Below are 13,112 nucleotides of genomic sequence, written 5' to 3' on the forward strand. Positions count from 1 at the left end.
CTAACACTGGGAGCTCATCTAATACTGGTGTACAGCCGGCTAGTGCACTGCAGATTTATGGCCCAACTTACCATGCACTAACTGTCTGTGTAGACAAGCCCATATTTAACCATGCAACCTTTGTGAGGTGCAATCCGTACAGGGTGCAGTGAAAGGTTGCTGACAGGCATGTTGTCTTGTACCGACTGCCCCTGATGAGAACTTTGCCCTGTGATTTTATTGTCACCAGCTGTATTCCACTTTTCAGATGCGTGGTGATCTTTGCCTTCCTTCCTCATTTGAAGGTGACAATGGGTCTTTTTGATGTGGCATCTGCAGAATTTCATGTAAATAGCAATACAGATGGGCACCTGGATAGATTAGAGTCAGCAAGTCTAAACTAGATGCAGTAGGAAAAAAACATGCTGCAGACAGATCAGAGCAACATCAAATGGCATTTGAGACAATTTCCTATCACCAGTCTCAGCTCTAAAATACCCTGCACTATCTTGCATTCTCCCAGATGGCTGAGAAAAAGCATCACTGATGCAGAGTTCAGGTTGTCCAGTGGTGTCTTGTGCCCTGTCAGAACATGGGGTTCAGTGACACTCAAACCTAGGAAAAACTTTTCCACTAGGAGGGTGGTGAAGCACTGGAATGGGTTACCTAGGGAGGTGGTGGAATCTCCTTCCTTAGAGGTTTTTAAGGTCAGGCTTGACAAAGCCCTGGCTGGGATGATTTAGTTGTGGATTGGTCCTGCTTCGAGCAGGGGGTTGGACTAGATGACCTCCTGAGGTCCCTTCCAACCCTGCTATTCTATGATTCTATGAAACCTCTGAAAACCAGGAAATGAAGGGCTAAAATACACACCAATGCCACCTTCGCATGGCCCTCTTTATGTGATGCCCTATACACCCATATGCCCACTCTGCCTTTGCAGATAGCGCACACCACTCAGGGAACAGTACATAGGACAACTGTAGAACAGTCAAGTCCCTTCTCTTTGCTCAGGCAACACTTGTCTTTAGGTGAACTGCACTCAACAGGAGCTACACCTGCTCTGCACTCCGAGCCTACAGCCTACAATCAGCCTCACACTTGCTAACTTTCACAACCTAACCTCTTCGCTCTAACCCACAGGATTCCATCGAACACTATGCTTCTACTCACCAACATTACCCTTATAGGCCACTCTCATAGCTGACTTCCCTGTTAACAAGCCTATGGAAAGAAGACCCCTGTGCCTTGCTAGTGACACACTGTACACAGCTCAGTGCAGAAATAATGCGCACAGGAATGGTGTACATGCCTCTCTTGCCTTTGATCACACACATGAAGGGTGGGGAGGGCTCAGACTTAACCAGAAGGGCAGGGCTCCCTCCACACCTCATATCACAGTCCCAGCTCAGCGACACTCCTCAGACTAATCCCTGCACCACTGAATACAGCTACACCTGACAGAGTGAGTGCAGCAGATAATTTCCAGTGGCCATTGCCAGCTCCAGGGTGCAGAATTAAGGTTGCATTGGTGTGTTCCTTAACTCTTCATTTCCTGTTTTTTTTCCAGAGATTTGAGTGTCTGGAAGGGCACGAGGTACCTCTCGGCAATCTTAACTCCCTGTTAACTATGTTTTTTTTGTCAGTGAAGAAATACAGTGACATATCAGTCACAATGTTTAATGTGCTTCAGTGTTGATCAGTTTCTGGTGCCTCTTATGAAGATGAGCAAATCTAGCTGAGAGGTGAAGCTATTCAAGGTGCTGCGTTGTGGCGGCCCGGAATGGCCCCAGCCAGAAATCAGGGCTCCACTGTCCCAGGCATGGTGCACACATCATAAAAGATGATCCCTGGCCAAAAGAGCTCACAATCTAAACGTATGAGGAGAATCAACGGTGTTAGGAGCATTCGTGATGATAATTTAGGATTCAGGTCTGTGTATTCTCCTGAGGTAGAATTTTGGGTCTTGTTTGCCCATTTGATTTTTGCTATTTTTATATTTGTAAGCAGTGTCAGGATGAGCTCCACCCTGACATCTGGTGGTGAGGTGTGGCAAGTTGTGGAAAAGAACTTCAGGGGCCGATCTCATTTGCATAGGCACACCCACCCCGCCTAGAATGAGGCCATAGCTGCCCAAATGGTCACTTTGGCTGCTGTGGGATTCCCCAGTGTCTCTGTTATTGGGGCAGGAAGAATAAATTGTTATTACCCTGATTATGGGAACTGTGCTTGGAACTGTACTTGGCCTTTTGTTATGATGGAGGGACTCACCATCAACTAAGTAGCACTCGCTAGGCAAGGGTCATGGGTTTTAAAACTCTGTGAATTGAGAGAGGCTGGGGACAAGTATTAATACTTGGTGGTATGGGCCCCTTGGTGAGGGCCTTATGTGCTAATTGCACTGCCTCCTCCTCTCTCCACTGTGGAATATCAGAACTAATTTTGATTCTATTAGGAGTCTAGTTACAGGCTGCTGAGCTCACTTTGGGCTAATGGTGCACCAGCACTGAGGCTCCCCTACTGCAAGCTGAATTCACCAAAGAGCTGAACTGACTAAGAGCTGAAATCACTGAGTGTTGTGTTAAGTAGTGGGGGAGCCTGAAGATATATTGTGGAACAGTTTGTGGGGTGACTGGAGTGTCTTGTGGACTGGCTGGTGGAGCAGTTTGTGGGACGGCGGGAGCTGCTTGTGGGCCGCGGAGCTGAGCCAAGGAGTTCGTGGGGCGGCTGGCGGAGCGAAGCGAAGGCCTATGGAGCTGTGGAGCGGTCAGCTTCAGATCATGTAAGGTGCCTCTTACCCCCGTCCCATCTCCACCCAGGTTGGGAGGTAAAAGCTCCACAGATAAACTTTCGAACTCTGGGGCTGCCCTGACCAGGGACAGAGACTTTTGGGTCGTTGGACTTTTGGGACTTTGGGTGATTTGGGGTTGCTGGACTCAAGAACCAAAGGGAAAAGGGCATGCCCCAATTTGCTTGGGGTGGGTTTTTGCTCCCGGGTTGTGTTAGGAATCCTGTTTGTGGTGTTTCCCCAACATAATGCCACATTGTTTCTCTCTGTTATTAAAAGGCTTTTGCTACACTCAGACTAGGTGCTTGCGAGAGGGGAAGTATGGCCTCTTGGAGGCGCCCAGCGGAGGTGGTATGTATTGGTCCCAGGTCACTGGGTGGGGGCTCAAGCCGGTTTTGCATTGTGTTATTGGAATGGAACCCCTAGATACTGAACCCGGCCCTTGTTGCTGCCCACTCTGACGGGCAGAAGGGTTACATATTCTTACTAATATGTGTGAACAAGGAACAAGACACTGGGTGTTACGCCTGCTCACAAGCAGATAAGGGGAAAAGAGATAAGAAATAGAGCGAAGGTGTTGCTGGGTAGAGTGGGAGTTTAATAGGCGAGTGTAACTTGAAGGACAGTCCTGCCTCAACTTCTCTCTCAAGATAAGGTCAAGCAACCAGTCGGGAGGGGTGAGGGGGATGGAGCGGGAAAGGTGTAAGAAACACTAAAAGTCAAAGAAAGGCCTGGCCCTGACTGAAGCACAACCCCACTCCTTACCCCTCCCATGGGTTACAAAGGAGGTGGTACTGAAGCCCGCAGACCCAAGACCCTCCACAACGGAACATGACCATAAATTGTAAGGGGTAGAAGCGAGGGCGTGCACTACAGGGTATAATTATGCCTGCTAAGAGAAAGGAGGGGGAACAGGGACACTGGGAAGCTCTTCAGCATACAGAGACATGGATATGCTCGATTGATTAACCCCAGTAAACACTGCATTGCCTGCACTTTGGACTTCTGGTCTTCTGCTTTCCGTCTGCGTGACAAGAACCAGGGGAGAAGTGAAGGGAAAGCCCTTAACAAACCGGTGCACACAACAAACAGATCGGGGAGCATAAGGGAACAGCAAGACGATAAAAAAGGATATTTGTGTATCTGAGGGTCCAGTGGCTTGAGAACAAGCCTGAAAGGCCAGATGGTGACTTACTAGGTGATCTCAGTGCACCTAAGTGCACACGAGCTGATTTCCTGACCAGCTGGACACACCCTGCTTCCACTATTTCCAGTGTGGGCTTCATGGTCCCATCCTGAAGCTAGCCACCGACATCCATTGTTAGGAATTTAAAAGGGGAACTTAAAAGATGTGCTGAGCACCCAAAAGTGGAGTCAGAGGCAGTGGCAGACACCTGACCCCTCTGAAAGCCAGGCCACCTCTGTTTAGGTTCCTAAGCCAGTGTTTAGAAGCTTAACTTTAGGCCCCATCTGTTTGAAAGCTTTGGCCACTGCTCATACTTTCTGTGCAGCTATGGCTATGAGCAAATCATTCCTTTTCCTCTTTGCACAAGGTCTGGCCTAAGTGTATCAGCAGTTCCCTGTACTGCCAAGGGTGCCCAGTGCACTTGGTCTTTAAATTTGTGCGTCTCTGGTTTACTGCTGCCTGCCCTTTGCCTTCCTCCGCATATGTTCTCAAGAACATACCGAGCTGCAGAGATGCAGAAGGGGAAACCTGGTAGCATCAAATGAGGGCTTTGTACCTCCTTCTTTTAATGAAGGCAATTTGTTAAAGCACATTGTTTAAATGTGGTGAATTTTGCTTTGGGGGTGGTGCGCGAAGGGAAGGTTGGGAGTTCCTTTCATTCTGCTCTGTTCAGACCCACCTAGTTATTAAGAGGCAAATAAAATCAAAAGCTCAAAGAGTAGGATTCAGTCCCCTGTTAGATAATCATTGCACTCAGGATCAGTTTGTGATACCTGTGCTCTGGTTCAGAAATACCGTACTCCCGGAGTAGTCCCACTGACGTCATGGATACTGGATTATTCAAGTTGAGTGAGGTTATCAGAAATCTGCCCTAAGGGAACAATGCACCTGTTTGCTCAGGTATAAACTCCCAGTGAGATAAGCCCTGTCCAGCAGCCATTGCTTTTGAAAATAAATGTCCTGGCTTTCAGAAGTGCTGGGCACCCACAATTCCACCTGACATCCGTGGGAGTTATTAGTGCTCAACACCTTTGGAAATCATGCCCAACATTGGCATTGATGGGTATATCTACACAGCAGCCGGGAGTTCTGTGTAAGCTAGCACAATGAAAATAGGAGCTAGCTACCCGAGTCCATTCCCACCTGACTTCTGAGTCCATAGTTGGATAGCTAGCCTATGCTCCAGTGTCCACGCTGCTATCTTAAGCAAAGCTAGTGCATGCCTGGAAGAGGCCCTCGGCTACAGTGCAGACGTGCCCTATGAGTCAATTGCTGGCAGCAGCTACCTTGCTAAAAGAGAAAAAAAAGAAAGAAGCCACCATTTCTGGTCCTGCTGTCATGAGGGAGCAATGTCAGAGCCTGCAGAGTAGCTTCTAACCATGCACAGAACTTTACTGTTAAAAAATAAAAGTCCTGATTGTCTTCTCCCTTACATGGGGTGAATCAGGAGTTGTACTATATTCTGCTGCTCCCACATTGCTGCCAGAGTTCAGCTTGGGCAGCTTTGGGCTGGGCACCTACCGAACAACGGGGTTGCTTTGCGGTGCTGAGCACTTGGCATTTTCAGCACAAACTAAGCTAAAAACGACCCCATGGCACAGCTCTGTGTGACTCTGCCCTTACCGTCCTCATTTCAGTGTCCAAGGGATTCATTTAAATATGCTAATTAGTGATTTGCATACACCGATGCACAGCTGGAAAAGTCTAAGTTTTCTGCTATCTGCTCAGCATTATACCCAAGGAAGGATGGTGGCTGCTGCTGCTGCTGGGGGCTCTGGTCAAAAGGATAGACCTGCCGGTTGGTGTGGGGAATGCAGAGTCCAGGTCAGGGAAACTCCCTGCAAAGCTATTGTTACTGGCACTTTTTCGTGAACACGTTTTTTTCTCCTCCGTGGTCCTCCAGGACCCTCGTTTATAACAGCTGTGAGCAGCATGTGACCCATCTCCCTGAGTCACCCTTCCACCGCCCAGTGGAAGTACCAGACAACTCGCTCCCCTGGGCAAAGGCAACAGGATAGGCCACCTGAGTGCCTCTGAGCATGGAATGACAAGAGCCTGTAGAAAAAGCCGGCACGGTTCCCGTGCGATGGGTGAGCTGTTGGGACTCCCTGGCTGCCCCATAGCAGCACAGCCTCTCTCCGTGCACTCCTGGATCACCCAAAGCTGTAGCAGTCAGACTCGAGTGGAGACGGTGGAGGGCTGGTTAGGACTGAGGAGAGGTTCAGGGGGAGGGAAGGTTTTCATCAGGGAAGACGGAGCTAGTTTGTTTGGGAGAAGGGAGTATCATTATTTATTATTTCTCCTGTGAGAGTGTCTTCGAGCCCCAGTCACGCACCAGGACCCCGCTGCGCTAGGCGCTGTACAAACACGGAACAAAAAGACAGTCCCTGCCCCAAAGAGCCGACAATCAAAATAAGCAGGTAGGGAAAAAGATGTGAAATGGAAAGTGAAATTGTGAGGAGAAGGGCAGGCTCAAAAAGATCCCATGACATTTGTCCAGACCTGAACTCTGATTTTATGTAGGTGTCCATTTATCTATTTATTTATCTATTTATTTATTTTGAGGCTCACCCTCAGCTAGTTCTGCAGCATTTCCAGCGGCAGCCCTTAACACAGCGCTGCACTGGGGGGAGGTGGCGCTGGCACGTGGTAGAACGGGCACATAATTTGCTGCCCCTTGTATCCCCCCCCCAACCACCAGGAGGCAGCAGTGACATGTACGGTCCCGATCCTCAGACGCAAAGCCTGTCAGCCAACGGCATTAGAGCCTGAGAAATACTGGTGGGTATTCCAGAAGCTTCCAGAAGCTTTGCATTTTATTAGAGAAACAGTTATATGGGAATCTTGTTTCCTTTGGGGGACGGGAGCAGGGTGCAGAGACCCTGGGGGGAGAGGGGTGGTGAAGCAGGAGTGGGTATTTTTATGGTTATGTAGGTCACTGATTTAAAGTATCCTATTATAAGTATCCTCAGACATGTAAACGCTGTTCATCTTCTTGAGGAGTTGCTGAAAGAAAGTGGGTGTGGGGGAAAACTCACAGGACCAGGAGGAGGGTCAGTTGCTTACAGGGTGTTATCTCATTTCCTCAGTGATTTTAAGTTCAGTGGGGTTTGATATGACTACCCATGTATAGACAGATAGACAGAGAGACAGACTTTCAGAGAGAGGAGCCTAAAGTCAGGCTTCTAAAGCCAGTATTTAGGCAACAGAAATTAATGGGCTGAATCTACACAGACACTTACTGTGCAGCCGGTTAATGAGTGGTATATTTACCCCTCAGATTTCCATGAACTAAGTGTTCATGTAATACAAACATTTAGGGTATGTCTACAATACGAAATTAGGTCGATTTTATAGAAGTCGATTTTTAGAATTCAATTTTATACAGTCGATTGCGTATGTCCGCACTAAGCGCATTAAGTCAGCGGAGTGCGTCCTCACTAAGCCCTTTAGGTCGACAGAACGGGGTTGGTGTGTGGATGCAGTCATTTGTAAATCGACCTAATGGAGCTAAATTTGACCTAACCCCGTAGTGTAGACCAGGGCTTAGTTCGCAGCCTTTGAGAAGCCCAATGTGTCAATCAGGAGACAAGACCAGTGGCTGGAAACTTGATGTAATTCTGGATCGACTCCACTGACTACAGCCAGGAGAAAACAGGAGAGTGGGACAGTGGAAAGGAACTGGCTTGGGGAGAAGAACCAGAGGCAGTAGAGTTTCTTGCTGCACAGGAATGATAAAACAGCCGTGAGTTTCACTGTTTCCTTCTCTATACACAAGGATGTTATACGCCACTTTGGTTAAACCCAGCTGAATATCCATCATTTATTTGGGTTTACTTGAAACCCCAAACACTCAGGCTTATAAATTGGTGATTGTAGGAAAGAATTAAATAAATACACTCAGAGTCGTACCCATAGAAGGATTTTTTTTTCATTAAAGAAGCAGGATTTGAGAACAGTTTAATCTTATTGTACATGCAGGTGCGACAGAAAAATGCAGAATTTTCACAACAAATTTTCAAAAATTTTACAAAAAATGTTCATTAAATTTTCAAAAAAACCTCTCACCCAGTCTGTAAGCTGGTCACATTAAAAAAAAAGACAACAATTTTTGAAGAAAAATTCAAGACAACTTTGCATAAATGTTTATGAAAAATTTCAGCCAGCTCTAATTACATGGCTCAGCAAATATTTTCTCTGGACACTGAACATCCTTTTCTGGAGCTCTTCAGTTTCAGCCCAGCAACTCTTTCCACGACCTCTTTACACAGCAAGCGTTCTGCTGAGTGCAGGTTCCAATTTTCTTTTCCCATCGCTTGCATTTCTTGGACCGGCACATGCCACCTTCGAAGCTACACACCATGTAGCTTTGCTGCTTGTCAGGACCTGCAGAAAGAAAACGAGTTTCTATGACACTTTACATTAATAAATTCCAGAGAGTAGAGACTGTGGTTGCAAGTTAAGAGTGATGGAAGAAATTCTCTAATGATTCGATGATTAATATAATATTGAACGATGAACATAATAAATAAGCTACAGTCTAATGCAAAAACTCTTTGCAGTCCTATATGGGTTCAGATACTGCTGCCAGCAAATTCATTATCCCTACAACAGAGCAACAATCTTAAACTCTGGAACATTTGTAATTATAAGCAAGTAAAGTTGCTAGCTGTAATTAAGGGGCTGCCCACGTGGTAGCTTCTAAAGGCGAGTTGACTGCACATACCAGGGGCTCCTTGCATGCCTCCGTTCCCCTCATAAACACCTTGTGCTGCCCTCCCATCCCCATCTATTTCAGGGACCCCCCCCTGCAACTCCCCACACTCTTCCTCATACCAGCAGTTCTGTGTCTTCCCCATTCCCCACTTTCCCCTGATGTCAGGGTCTCTCTGCGTCCCTCCCCCCCCTTTGCCCACCACAAATTTTATTTCTTTTCTTTCTGTCTGGACATAAGTCATTCAGGGTGTCAACATGTTAAACTCTGTTGGGAGGATGGGCAGAGCTGAAGTGGTGGTGGGGACTGTTTTTGCTGGAAGGTGTTAACAGCAGCCATAAACCAGTTCTTTGGTCTAGAGAAAATTACAGAGCTGGTTGAAGCTGCTGGCTCTGCTAACTGCGTGATAGGGGTGCATGTGCCCCCCATTTTCCCTTTCCTGTTTGCTGATTTCCTCCAAAATCTATACGGTTCTGCCCATTGATGCCTAGATTGATCGGATGCAGCATTCAAAAGTTTTCATGTTAAATGCAAACAGAGAAATCCCATCAAGCTGAGCACCAGACCTCACTTTGCTCAGCTAATTAAAGGCTCCGTTACATGACACTCATTTTGATGAGTAGCTCATAGCATAAGTATCACCACTGAAATCAACATGAGTAAGGGCAGTAGAATCAAGCCCCAAACAGAGGTAGCCCAACCATTGTGGATCAAACTAACATGAAAAAAGGTCCTGATAAATTCCACCTCTCTTCAGTGAACCTTCCCCTGTATACTAGAGGGAGGAAGAATGGTCCAGCAGTTAGGCTGCTATCCTGAGACACCAATTCCCAGCTGTGTCACAATTCGACCGGTGTGTCCTTGGGCAAGTCACTTATTCTCTCCATGCCTCAGTTCCCCATCTTTAAAACGGGGACAATAGCATCTCCCTGCCTCACAGGGCTGTTGGGAGGATAAGTGCATTGAAGATGGTGAGCTGCTCAGATACTATGGTGATGTTGGCCATAGAAGTACCACAAGCTTTCTACTGTTGCATCCTGATAGCAAATTCATACAGAATTTAATACGGATGTAGGCCTCGATTCAGCACAGCACGCAAACCTGTGCTTAACTTTAAGTGCCTGACTAACACAATCCCTATTCAGCAGTGAACTTAAGCACATGCTTAATTTTAGGTGTACAAGTTCTTCCCACTGAAGTCAGTGGGACTAGTCACATGCTTACAGAAGGAATCTGTAATACTAAGGGAAATATTTTAAGATAGTTTCTTAAACTCCTACTGTGTTTTTCTTTTAAAACAAGATGCCCTTTAGCAATCTGAGTAGCTGTGTTTTCCCTGCCCAGATTCTCTTTATCGGTTGGATGTGGTATGCATCTTAACTGCCTTCCCTAACTTGTCATGTTGTTTTGCTGTTTGCTGTTTAGGTGGCTTCATTTCAGCAAGGGATGAAGTGATTTCTAGGAAGAGTTTGTACAATGAGTTGAAAGGGACTGTATAACAGTGGGGAGACAGACAGACAGATAGATAGATAGATAGATAGATAGATGATGGCCTAGCATTGGCCACAACCTAGCAGCAGTCTCTCCATAGATGTTTGATGATGTTCTCACACATACACATTGACACACCTATGGATTTTCACATCTTACCTGGGGCCACCTCTGCCTCTTCCTCAGCATCATCCGGGGCTTCATTCCAAGCTTGGGGATCATCCTGGGGCTCTTGCTGATGCTGGCCCTGGACATGGAGCACCAAGAAGACAACAGCAAAGAGAAGGCAAAGGATCTTCATGGCCGAAGATGAGCTGGGATTTCAATGTCAATGCAGGACAAATGACACCAAGGCAGAGCAGAGACAACCCGTGTCTGCCAATAGTGGTGGGGAGGGGCAGAGTGAAGGCAGCTGGCTTCAGCAGGATTACTAAGCCTACGCAGTTCGTGTGAGCATGCTCAATAAAAGCCAAGCTGCAAATCTGGGGCGGGAGACATGTGACCCCACATGTGTCGCGTCTTCCCCCACACGTTGCCTCTGAGGCAGAGTGATAGAGGTTCTTCTCAAGAATGAGGATGCTGAGTTCCTTTGTTTATTTAAGCCTATCAAGCAGAGGTGTGAGCAACAGAGGGCGTAGTTCTAGAGGGCGTGAAATTGCTGCAAACTCCCTCTGGTGTTGCCATGATCTGGCCGCTCTGCCCTCAACAACTCGTCCTGTCTATTTACTCTGGACTTGCTACAGATAATCCCCTCTGCTCCCCAGCTGTGTGGCTGTTCACCGGCTGTTGCTGCCTATTGTGCAGATGCCACGTTTGCAGTAGATGGGGTATAACCGGGGGTAGTGGGTTCCCTGTGTACTTAGTATTTACTTCACTATGGTATACGAGCACCTAAAGGCAGTGAAAATTTAGACCAATTACCAATAAAAATATCTTGACATAAGAACGATTTAACTGTGACAGGACATGTCTACATTGTAATTAAAAACCAAGGCCCGGCTGTCTCCGACTTGCGGGGCTCAGGCTAAGGGGCTGTTTCATTGTGGTACTGATGTTTGGGCTCAGGCTGCAGCCTGAGCTCTGAGACCATCCCACCTCACAGGTCTTAGATCTCCTGGGTTATCAAGTCCAGGCCATATTCATAAACTTCACAAGTTCCATCTAAAAACCAGTAAGGTGGTTTGCCCCACTTTTCCTATTGGGAGGCTGTACCAGAACCTCACCTCTCTGATCATTAGAAACCTCCTTCTAATTTCCAGCCTAAATGCCAGTTTATCCCCATTCATGGCCAGTTTATCCCCACTGGGTTGTGTGAAAACATTGTCCATTATTTTCAATAGTTCTACTCCTGGTTTTTATCCCCTTGATGTATTCATAGAGTGAAATCCAGTCCCTTCTTAGCCTTCATGTTCCCAGCCTAAACAAGCCAATCACTTTTAGCCTCCTCTTGTAAGACTGGCCTTCCATGCCTCTGACCATCTAGTAGCCCTTCTCTGCACATGTTCCAGTGAGACTACTAAGAACAAGCTTGCACTGGCCTCAGGGGGCCTGACTAGATGACCTAATTGTTCTTCTCTGTGTATAATTTCCTTGATTTTATGCAATTGTGAACATGCCTGCAAAGCACAGGGACCATCCTGGAATACCCAAATACTCTCTTCTGGCCCAACACCATCAGTATTGGCGGGGGATTAGAGGCATGCATCAGCTCCAGTCTTCCTTTGATGTTGCTCTTATCTGCTGGCTCTGCCAGAGAGCTGTAGACTTTCAGTTTATTCTGGAGTTGCTGAGGATCTTTCCTCCTGCTCACCACCTGTTTCACTGTTTACTCATCTGGGCAGATACTGTATAGCATCAGAGGGAGCCTTCACCTTCAGATCAGGAAAAAAGACAATTATCCCTTCCCATCCAGGAGTAGATAACACAAAAGAACATCACACAAGAGGCCTTTCATTGGGTTGTTTTTCTTCCAAGTTACTCCTGATGATGTGCTCACTCCCCAAGTCTCTCAGATTGCTCCTCACACACCTGTTTTCCTATGGGCCTCTGTCTCTCCCTTTCCCTTGAGCCTCCAGGTCTCCATCTTCCTACACCCACTTTAAAAGTTCCTCATGGAGTCCAGCTCCTTCTGCTGGGCCCCAAAGCCTCCAGGTTCCATCTTCATGAATGGGTGGATTTGCTTAGATGTCAGCCGCTGCCTGCTGGCACTTCTCTGCATGCCTCTTGTGGGGGACGGGGACAGCGGGTCTCCATGTGCTGCCTGCGCCCGCAAGCACAGCCCCTGCAGCTCCCATTGGCTGCTTCCTGGGCCATGGGTGCTGTGTGGACGGTGCTGGTGGCAGGGGCATCGGACGGAGCCCCCTCCCCCCGACAGGGGCGCGCAGAGACGTACCAGCAGCCAGCCACTTCCGGGAGTGGCGTGGGGCCATGGCAGGCAGGAGAGCCTGCAAAGAGCTGCAAGGGGGTAGCTAAAGAGCTGCATGCGGCTCTGGAGGCGCAGGTTGGCAACCCCGGGTATAAAGAGTAAAGATAGAAAGGGTCACAAGCAAACAAAAGTAAAAATACTCTTCTGAGACTTAAGATTTATTATAGCAAGTTACAATCTTTGCATCAGCAGGTTTCTCACCTACACTCACTTCCCAGAGACTTCAACCCCCTTGGCTGAAGAATCAAACATTCTGTGATTTCAAAAGCTCTGGCCCCTCAAATCCCTCAAGCGACAGGTGCCAAAATGGCTGTCTGTCCCTGCTTATGTCTCCCAAAGTTCACTGACCCTGTTACAAGAGGCAGGAAGGCTTCCTGCCGTGCTGTCTCTGTCCCCTGTGTGGATTGGCAAGTGGTCATCTTCCCCCATTTCTTCTCCTGATAGCTTTGTTTACCTTGGATGTAAATGTACCTTCATTGTCTCTTCCTGACGATCATAGAATCATAGAATATCAGGGTTGGAAGGGACCTCA

Source organism: Lepidochelys kempii, chromosome 3, assembly GCF_965140285.1.
Source record: "Lepidochelys kempii isolate rLepKem1 chromosome 3, rLepKem1.hap1, whole genome shotgun sequence".
Taxonomy (NCBI): domain Eukaryota; kingdom Metazoa; phylum Chordata; order Testudines; family Cheloniidae; genus Lepidochelys; species Lepidochelys kempii.